At 60.4% G+C, this 7,984-nt stretch overlaps 2 non-coding genes across 2 annotated transcripts; one reads left to right on the forward strand and one right to left on the reverse strand.

Annotated features, from left to right (window-relative positions):
• Positions 1 to 1,563: 1,563 nt before the first annotated feature.
• TRNAI-AAU lies at positions 1,564 to 1,637 on the reverse strand. Its single transcript has one exon. It is a non-coding gene; the product is annotated as a tRNA-Ile (tRNA).
• Positions 1,638 to 1,749: 112 nt separating this feature from the next.
• On the forward strand, positions 1,750 to 1,822 carry TRNAA-CGC. Its single transcript has one exon. It is a non-coding gene; the product is annotated as a tRNA-Ala (tRNA).
• Positions 1,823 to 7,984: the final 6,162 nt, after the last annotated feature.

Below are 7,984 nucleotides of genomic sequence, written 5' to 3' on the forward strand. Positions count from 1 at the left end.
ATACAGTTTATCACAACCTTCAAAGAGACACAGAGACAATAATACTATATCACTCAAGTATCGTCATAAATGTTAATATTCCTTTTTTGATCTTTGAATTAAAACTACAGCAATAGACAAAACTTGTTTGCTGACATCACAAGCCCTGAGCAAACATCTCCCCTTCTACATCTAACAGTGCAGACTTGCATTTCAAAGCTCTGTTCATTTACAGATCTTCCTAACCAGTCCTTAAGGTTCACCCATGGGGCAGGTCAGTCAGTGAGGTGAGTTAATTAACTCTTTCTGGCCCTGTCACCTTTCAATGAAATATTATATTACACTCATAATGTCACAGGACATCAGGACTGGGATGGCAGGGGCTGCAGGACGGGAGTGAGGGGCACCAGCAGAGCTGGAGGGAGCCCAGGGGGCTGCGGATCAGGAGTGAGGGGTTGTCACAAAATACACCCAAGCCCCAGCTGCTCAGTAGGAGTAGCGATGGGGCTGTAGCTTTCCACAGCATCTCAATTTGGGCAGCTTTCCATTCCTCTTTTCTGTGTAATGTCCCTCCCACGGGTTTCACTTGCGGAGCTGTACGACTCTGGCAGGGTGGCCATTTAGAAATCTTTTCCTTGCTTTTCTTTTTCACCTGGCCCCAGCGTTAGGACCGTTTGGGTGTTTCAGTGTGTGTGTTTTCCCATTTGGAGGCATTTGGAAGTTTGGAAGGGGAGCCGAAAGAGGCGTCTTTTTCACAAGCAAGTTGGCTTTCTCCACAGGTAGAGCCCTTGGCCGTAAAGCTTAGCTCCGTCAGTGCGTCTGCATGGGGTTCCTCCAGTGCCTCAAGAGCCCGTGCTAAACTCTCGGTGTGGGCGTTTGGCTTGCGCCAGTCAGAGTGCCGTGCCTGCGTCTTCCCAGGGCCGGCTCCCGTGAGGCGCGCATAACTTGGGAGGAAAGGGGTAGAAGAGGAAGCAAGTGAAGCTGACTTCAAGTGGTGGTGCCCCTGGGCGGAGTGGTCCTCCTGCTCCTTCCTGTCGGAGGTGTGGGCTCGAGTGTGGGCTTGGGGGGTCTGGCTGTGGGCGGTGGGAGGATGGTGTCCAGGGAAGTCCCAAAGGTCACCCTGCGCCGGCGGAGTGTGAAGCCTCTCCCCTAGGTTGGGGTGCCGAGTATTAAGCCTTCCTCTGTGGCTTGGGCTGGGGAGCGTGATCCAGCATCGGGTCCATTTGGGTGGAGCTGGCAGCCGGCAAGAATTCGGGCCATCAGGTCAACCCTCTGTGGAAATGGGGGTGAGCCGGCAGGCCTGTGATTTTGGCTTCGCGGGCGGGCAGCTCAAGCCTGGCCTCCTATGAGCCTGGAAGGCAGCCGGCCGGGCTCACCCGTCTCCTCCCCAGGCCCAAGTTCCTTTCAGGCAGCTGGTGGAGCGAGGAGCCCAGGGAGGAGAGCCCAAGGAGGTGTCCAGAGCCTCATCCTGCCTGGTGCCCAGCAGGGCTCTTGCCCGCTCCCAGCCCACCTGGTTTTGGCCTCTGCCACCGCTAGCAATCAGCCAAAAGACCAGAAGCCACCCTCTCCCTCCTGCACCCCGAGTGGCCAGCATAGGGCTTGAACCCATGACCTTGGCGTTATTAGCACCACGCTCTAACCAGCTGAGCTAGCCGGCCTACGGGGTGCCCTCTCTTGCCTGACCCTTTTGGAAGGAGTCACCGGCTGGCGCGGGGAACGATGTGGCCTCCGTTATCGAATGGATGGATCAAGACGCCGTCTGCCAAGGTAGGGGAATTAGCTCAAGTGGTAGAGCGCTCGCTTCGCATGCGAGAGGCAGCGGGATCAATGCCCGCATTCTCCAGCAGCAAGGCAGCCACGGGACCTTCTCTTGCCCTTCTTTTAGAAGCCATGGACAGTCAGCCGGCTCAGCTCCTCCAGTGGCCTCCATCCCTCTCCCCGCTTGGCCTCCCAAAAGGCCAGCCCTTGCGGAGCACAAAGCTCTTCCACCCCGGCCCTTCTCCCCCTTGCGCTGACTGGGAGGCTGGAGACAGCTGGGGGAAGTTAGCTCAAATGGAAGAGCATGGGAGAAGTAGTCAGACCCATACACACATTCTCCAGCCTGCTCTGCTCTGCTTTGCTCTGCTGGGCTAGGCTCTAGTGGGGGACCTGCACCTTTCTTTCTGAGCTCTCACTGGAGCACAATCCCTTTCCTCCTCCCTCCCTGCTAGTCTACGCCAAGCTCATTGGCCGGGAGGGAGAGCCACTCAAATACAGAATTACTCACATCCCAGGGGTCCATGAAGGGAATGAGGAGATGGGCGGGGTGGCACGCGATACCAGCTCAGCTGAGACCGTGAGACCTCGAAGCCTCCTGATCTCAGGCAGCATGGCAGCCGTGGAGCAGAGCAGAGCACACAGACAGCTTGGAGACAGCCAAAGCGGGGAAGGGCTGCGTTGGTCTGGAAGAGGGAGTCGGTGGCTGTCTATCCTGGCGGAGGCAGGGTCGTTTTGCTGTATGCTGGGCCAGGGGCCAGGGAGTCTGCTAGAGTTGCTGAGCTGGGCCTGCTCCTGGCTTTGCTTGGGTTAGAGGAAAGTGGTGAAGATAAGAACGGCCCTCCTGGGTGAGACCGATGGTCCATCTAGGCCACTATCCCGTCTTCTGACAGTAACCGATGCCAGGCGCTTCAGAGGCAATGGCCAGAGCAGGCAATCGTCAAGTGATCTATCCCTGTGTTGTCTTCTGAAGTTTGGTGCTTGTTTCTGGGGCTAACTCTCACCCCAGACACACTCCAGGGAGGGAGCGTTGGTGTTTGTGCCGAGGAGCGTGGCTGGGACTCGGACCCCCTTCCCCATCTCTGGGTAGCGCCTCGCCCCCACCCCCCCATTTCAGGCTGTGTTCTGCTTGAGGCCACAGAGCCCTTGCCTTTTTTTGCCCGGTGCCTGAGAGTCAGGCCAGCGGTGGGGAATTAGCTCAAGCGGCAGAGCGCTCGCTTTGCATGCGAGAGGTAGTGGGGGACGCTGCCCGCATTCTCCAAGCCTGTCGACTAAGGGCTCATGATGAGCGTGGTGGACGGGAGAGCCGGCCATCTGACTTTTGGCCTTGCTGCCCGTAGCGGTCAGGCCGAAAAATCAAAAGCCACCCTCCCTGGGCCCACAGCCACCCAGGGGCTCCTCTGCACCATCTTGCCTGAGCGGGTGGAAGTGGAGCCTGGAACTGAGCTGATGCGCTGAGGGTTATTTGCACTGTGCGCTTCACATGGAGGTGAAAACACGGGGCACAGATCTTTGAGCACAACCCCCGTCCTGAGGAATGGGGGGGGGGGGGCTGCATAAAGAGAGACCGGCTCTCCCTGGCGGGGCTGCAGTGGCTCTTCACAGGGGCAGTCCCAGTGCCAATTGGTACCAGAGTTTTGAAAACCACTTTTCTGGGCTGGCTCCTCTCTCTCTAGGGGGACTGGCGACCCCAAACTTCCCAGAAACCATCATAGCGAGGCCAACCTGAGCACAGACACCTGCTCAGCACCCCGGGGTGCAGCCCTGAACTCCGGCAATCAGCTACGCTCAGCTGACCACCCAACAAGCGTTACATGCAGGAGCCTTCGTGCCCCGCGTGTTCAGCTCCCTCCCAGCGCCAGCTTTAAACTCCGCTGCTCAGTTCTAAGCTTTGGCCACACGGGGGCAGCCTGGAGCTCAGCCAATGCCTCCCGTTGCTGGTTCCGTTTCCCACTCCTCGTGGCAGGTTCACACCCCGCAGGCAGATCTCTGAATCGGAGCCGAACCGTTCCCCAAATCCAGCGCTTTAGCAGCAGCTTTGCTAGGAAAGCGCTGACGTCCCCAAGTAACGTAAGAGCCAGAGCGCTGTGTCCAGGATCTTCTCTTGGGCCCCTCACCGTGGTGTCTGTCAGGCGCAAGGAGAAACCAGGGAAATGTTTTCATGGCGTTTAAGGGCAGAAGGGGCCATTAGCTCAGCTAGTCTGACCCCCGAATAACACAGAATTACACCATGACACGTATTGATCCCACAGACCTTAGACAGATCAAAGCGTTTCAGCCCTCAGGAAGGAGGCTAAACTGGGTACCAGAGGCAGCGAACAAGGGGCCCCCAAGGCAATGGCAGGGAGCTGACGAGGTGAAATATGCCCAGATGATCCCAGCAGGCGACCCACCCCCATGCTGCAGAGGTGGGAGTCCCTGTTCCTCCTGCCCTTAAGAATCTCTGGTGGTTAGTGGGTCCCCCCAGTTCCCCAGATAAGAATCCTCCATGTGGTTTCCCTGGCTTCACCTCCAGATAAGAACATTGTGTGGAGGGAGTGGGAGGAAGGTTTTCTGGCAGATATGTAAATGGGGACTGTGTCTCCCTGTCTGGCCCAGGCTCCTGGGAGGAAGTGATCTCAGTGTGTCTGGCTGTCTCCATTCCTCCCACCCATAAGAATCCCTGGTGTGTGGGTGCACCCTAGACCATTAAGGATCTCTGGGGGGTGGGTGTCTCTCTCCCCCTAGTCAGGATCACTGGGGCGTGCGTGTACAAAAAGAGACTTTGACTCACCCAGGCTGGGCTGCCATCATGGAACAGACCAGGTCCTTCTGTGGAGGGTTTGCGTTCCTCCAATGATGTGATCTCAGTGTGTGTGGGTGTCCCTGTCCCTTCAACCCTTAACAATCCCTGGTGCGTGGGTGCGCTGGGCCCCATTACAATCCCCTCTGTCTTACCCCCCATGAGGGATCCGGTGGATGTGGGGGTTCTCCACGCTACGCGGGGTGTCTGGTGCCCCTGTCCATCCTGGTTAATAGTGGAGTGTGGGTGTCCCCCCGCCCGTTAAGGATCCGTGTTGTGCGGATGCCCCCGTTCTTCTCATTAAGAATGGTGCAACGGAGCATATGGGTGTGTCCCCCCACCCCATGAACTAGCTCCCATGTATGGTTCCCCTGCCCCCATCCAGGCTCTGTGGGTGTCACTGTTCCCCTTTTCAAGATCCGTGTGGCAGGGGCGCCCTCCCCAAGTCAGATTCCCAGCGTGTGGGTGCTCCCATCCCCACCCAGGCTCTGCGGGGGTCTTAAAAGAGACTGTGTCTCACTGTCTTGCCCAGGCTACACTGCAGGGGCTATTCACAGGCGCGATCCCACTACTGATCAGCATGGGAGTTTTGACCTGCTCCGTTTCCGACCTGGGCCGGTTCACCCCTCCTTAGGCAACCTGGAGACCCCAAGCTTCCCCGGGATCACCATATTGATGCTGAACGTAATGCAGACACCCGATCGGCACAGCCCCCTGCAGCCCAGAACTCCTGAGCTCAAGCGATCCGCCAGCCTCAGCCTCCCCAGGCGCTGGGATCACAGGCACCAGCCACAGGGCCCAGCTTGTTTTGCTGCCTGGCAGCTGGAGCTTTAAACTCTGCTTGTGAGCTCTGTGCCTTGGTCAGATGGGGACAGCCTGGAACTGGGAAATGCTCCTGGTTCCCCCGCCCCCATCTCATGTCGGGGTGCAGGCGCCGCTGTCCTCCCAGGTAAGATCCCGGATGTTTCAGTGCCCCCCATCCCCCATCCAGGAGCCCAGGTGTCCGGGTACCTCTGCCCCCCATACAGAATCCTGGATGTGTGGGTGTCCATCCCTCTGCAGAGGATCCCGGAGTGTGGATGCCCTTGTCCCTCTTTAGAAGATCCTGGGTGTGTGGGTGCCACTCTCCCCCCCGAGAAGATCTCTGGTGGGTAGGTCCCCAGGGTGTGAGAGCTCCCATTCCCCGATACAGGCTGGGGGAGGGGGGGTATAACTGGCTCTCCCTGTCCTGCCCAGGCGGTGCTACAGCAGCTGTTCACAGGGGCAGCAACCCCACTGTCAACCTGCAGCTTTAACCTGCTCCAGGGGTGACCCATGCGGGTCGGGAGTGAGGGGCACCAGCAGAACTGAGAGTCTGGAGGTCAGGACTGGGATAGCAGGGGCTGCGGGTCGGGAGTGAGGGGCACCAGCAGAGCTGAGAGTCTGGAGGTCAGGACTGGGATAGCAGGGGCTGCGGGTCGGGAGTGAGGGGCACCGTCAGAGCTGGTTGACGCCTAAGGGGCTGCGGGTCGGGAGTGAGGGGCACCAGCAGTGCAGTAACTGGGGAGCTCAGCGAGGAATCGAGGGGGCTGTGGGTCAGGAGTGAGGGGCACCAGCAGAGCTGTGAGGCTGGAGGTCAGGACTGGGATAGTAGGGGCTGCGGGTCGGGAGTGAGGGGCACTGGCAGCGCAGTAACTGGGGAGCTCAGCGGGAAATCGAGGGGACTGCAGGTCGGGAGTGAGGGGCATCAGCAGAGCTGTGGGTCTGGAGATCAGGATTGGGATAGGAGGGGCTGCGGGTCGGGAGTTAGGGGCAGCAGCAGAACTGTGAGTCTGGAGGTCAGGACTGGGATAGCAGGGGTTGCGGGTCAGGAGTGCGGGGCACCACTCGAGCTGGGGGGAACCCAGGGGGCTGCGGGTCGGGAGTGAGGGGCACCAGTAGAGCTGAAGGAAGCCCAGGGGTCTGTGGGTCAGGAGTGAGGGGCACCAGCAGCACAGTGACTGGGGAGCTCTGCGGGAAGCCCAGTCGCTGCAAGTCGGGAGTGAGGGGCACCAGCAGAGCTGTGGATCTGGAGATCAGGATTGGGATAGGAGGGGCTGCGGGTCGGGAGTGAGGGGCAGCAGCAGAGCAGGAGGGAGACCAGGGGCTGCGGGTCGGGAGTGAGGGGCACCGCGTCAGAGCTGGTGGACGCCTAAGGGGCTCCGGGTCGGGAGTAGGGGGCAGCAGCAGAACTGTGAGTCTGGAGTCAGGATTGGGATAGCAGGGGCTGCGGGTCGGGAAGGCGGGGCACCGGCAGAGCTGGAGGGAGACTAGGGGGCTGCGGGTCAGGAGTGAGGGGCACCAGCAGAGCTGTGAGGCTGGAGGTCAGGACTGGGATAGTAGGGGCTGCGGGTCGGGAGTGAGGGGCACTGGCAGCGCAGTAACTGGGTAGCTCAGCGGGGAATCCAGGGGCATGTGGGTCGGGTGTGAGGGGCACCAGCAGAGCTGTGGGTGTAGAGATCAGGATTGGGATAGGAGGGGCTGCGGGTCGGGAGTGAGGGGCACCAGCAGAGCTGTGAGTCTGGAGGTCAGGTCTGGGATAGTAGGGGCTGCGGGTCGGGAGTGAGGGGCACCGGCAGAGCTGTGAGTCTGGAGGTCAGGACTAGGATAGCAGGGGCTGCGGGTCGGGAGTGAGGGGCACCGTCAGTGCTGGGGGGAACCAAGGGGCTGCGGGTCGGGAGTGAGGGGCACCAGCAGAGCTGTGGGGCTGGAGGTCAGCACTGGGATACCATCCAGCCTGATGGTAAGCGATGCCCAGCTGAGCCCATGGCCAGTACGTCCTGCTCCACCCACGGCCGGGCTGGGAGCCAGGACTCCTGGTTCTTCTCCCCAGCTGTGGCAGGGCAGTGCAGGCTAGTGGTTAGAGTGGGGGTTGGGAGCCAGGGTATCCGGGTCCCACCGCTGGCTCTGGGAAGGGAGTGGGGGCCAGTCGTGGTGCCCCCTGGCTTGAAGTCGTTTCCATCCTGTGCAGGGTTTACAGGTTTGTTCACTGGCTCTCAGCACCTCCCACTATACAAATTGTCCCAGTGCTGCGGGGTCTAGTGGTTAGAGCCGGGGAGGCCGGGAGTCAGGCAGGGGCGGTGGGTGTAAGGGGCCCGGGGAGGCACCTGGCCCGTGCTCCACCCAGAGGCCCTGCTCCCCCGAGTCCTCTCCCCCGCAAGGCCCCATCCTCACTCCGCCCTTTCCCAAGCTCCATCCGGCCACATGGGGCCATGGGAGAGGCCGGGGTGCAAACAGCAGAGAGACAGGTGGGGGCCTTGGGGTGGGGCGAAGAGGCACAAGTGGCAGGGCCTCGGGGAAGAGACGTGAGAGGTGGGCGGGGGTCAGGGAGTGGAACAAAGGGGTCCTGAGGGGGCGTGTGGGCGGGGCTGAAGGGGCGTGTGGGCGGGGCTGAAGGGGGAGTGTGGGCGGGCTGAATGGGCATGTGGGCGGGGCTTTGGCAGGAGGAGG

This window comes from Mauremys reevesii, linkage group 12 (genome assembly GCF_016161935.1).
Source record: "Mauremys reevesii isolate NIE-2019 linkage group 12, ASM1616193v1, whole genome shotgun sequence".
Lineage (NCBI taxonomy): Eukaryota > Metazoa > Chordata > Testudines > Geoemydidae > Mauremys > Mauremys reevesii.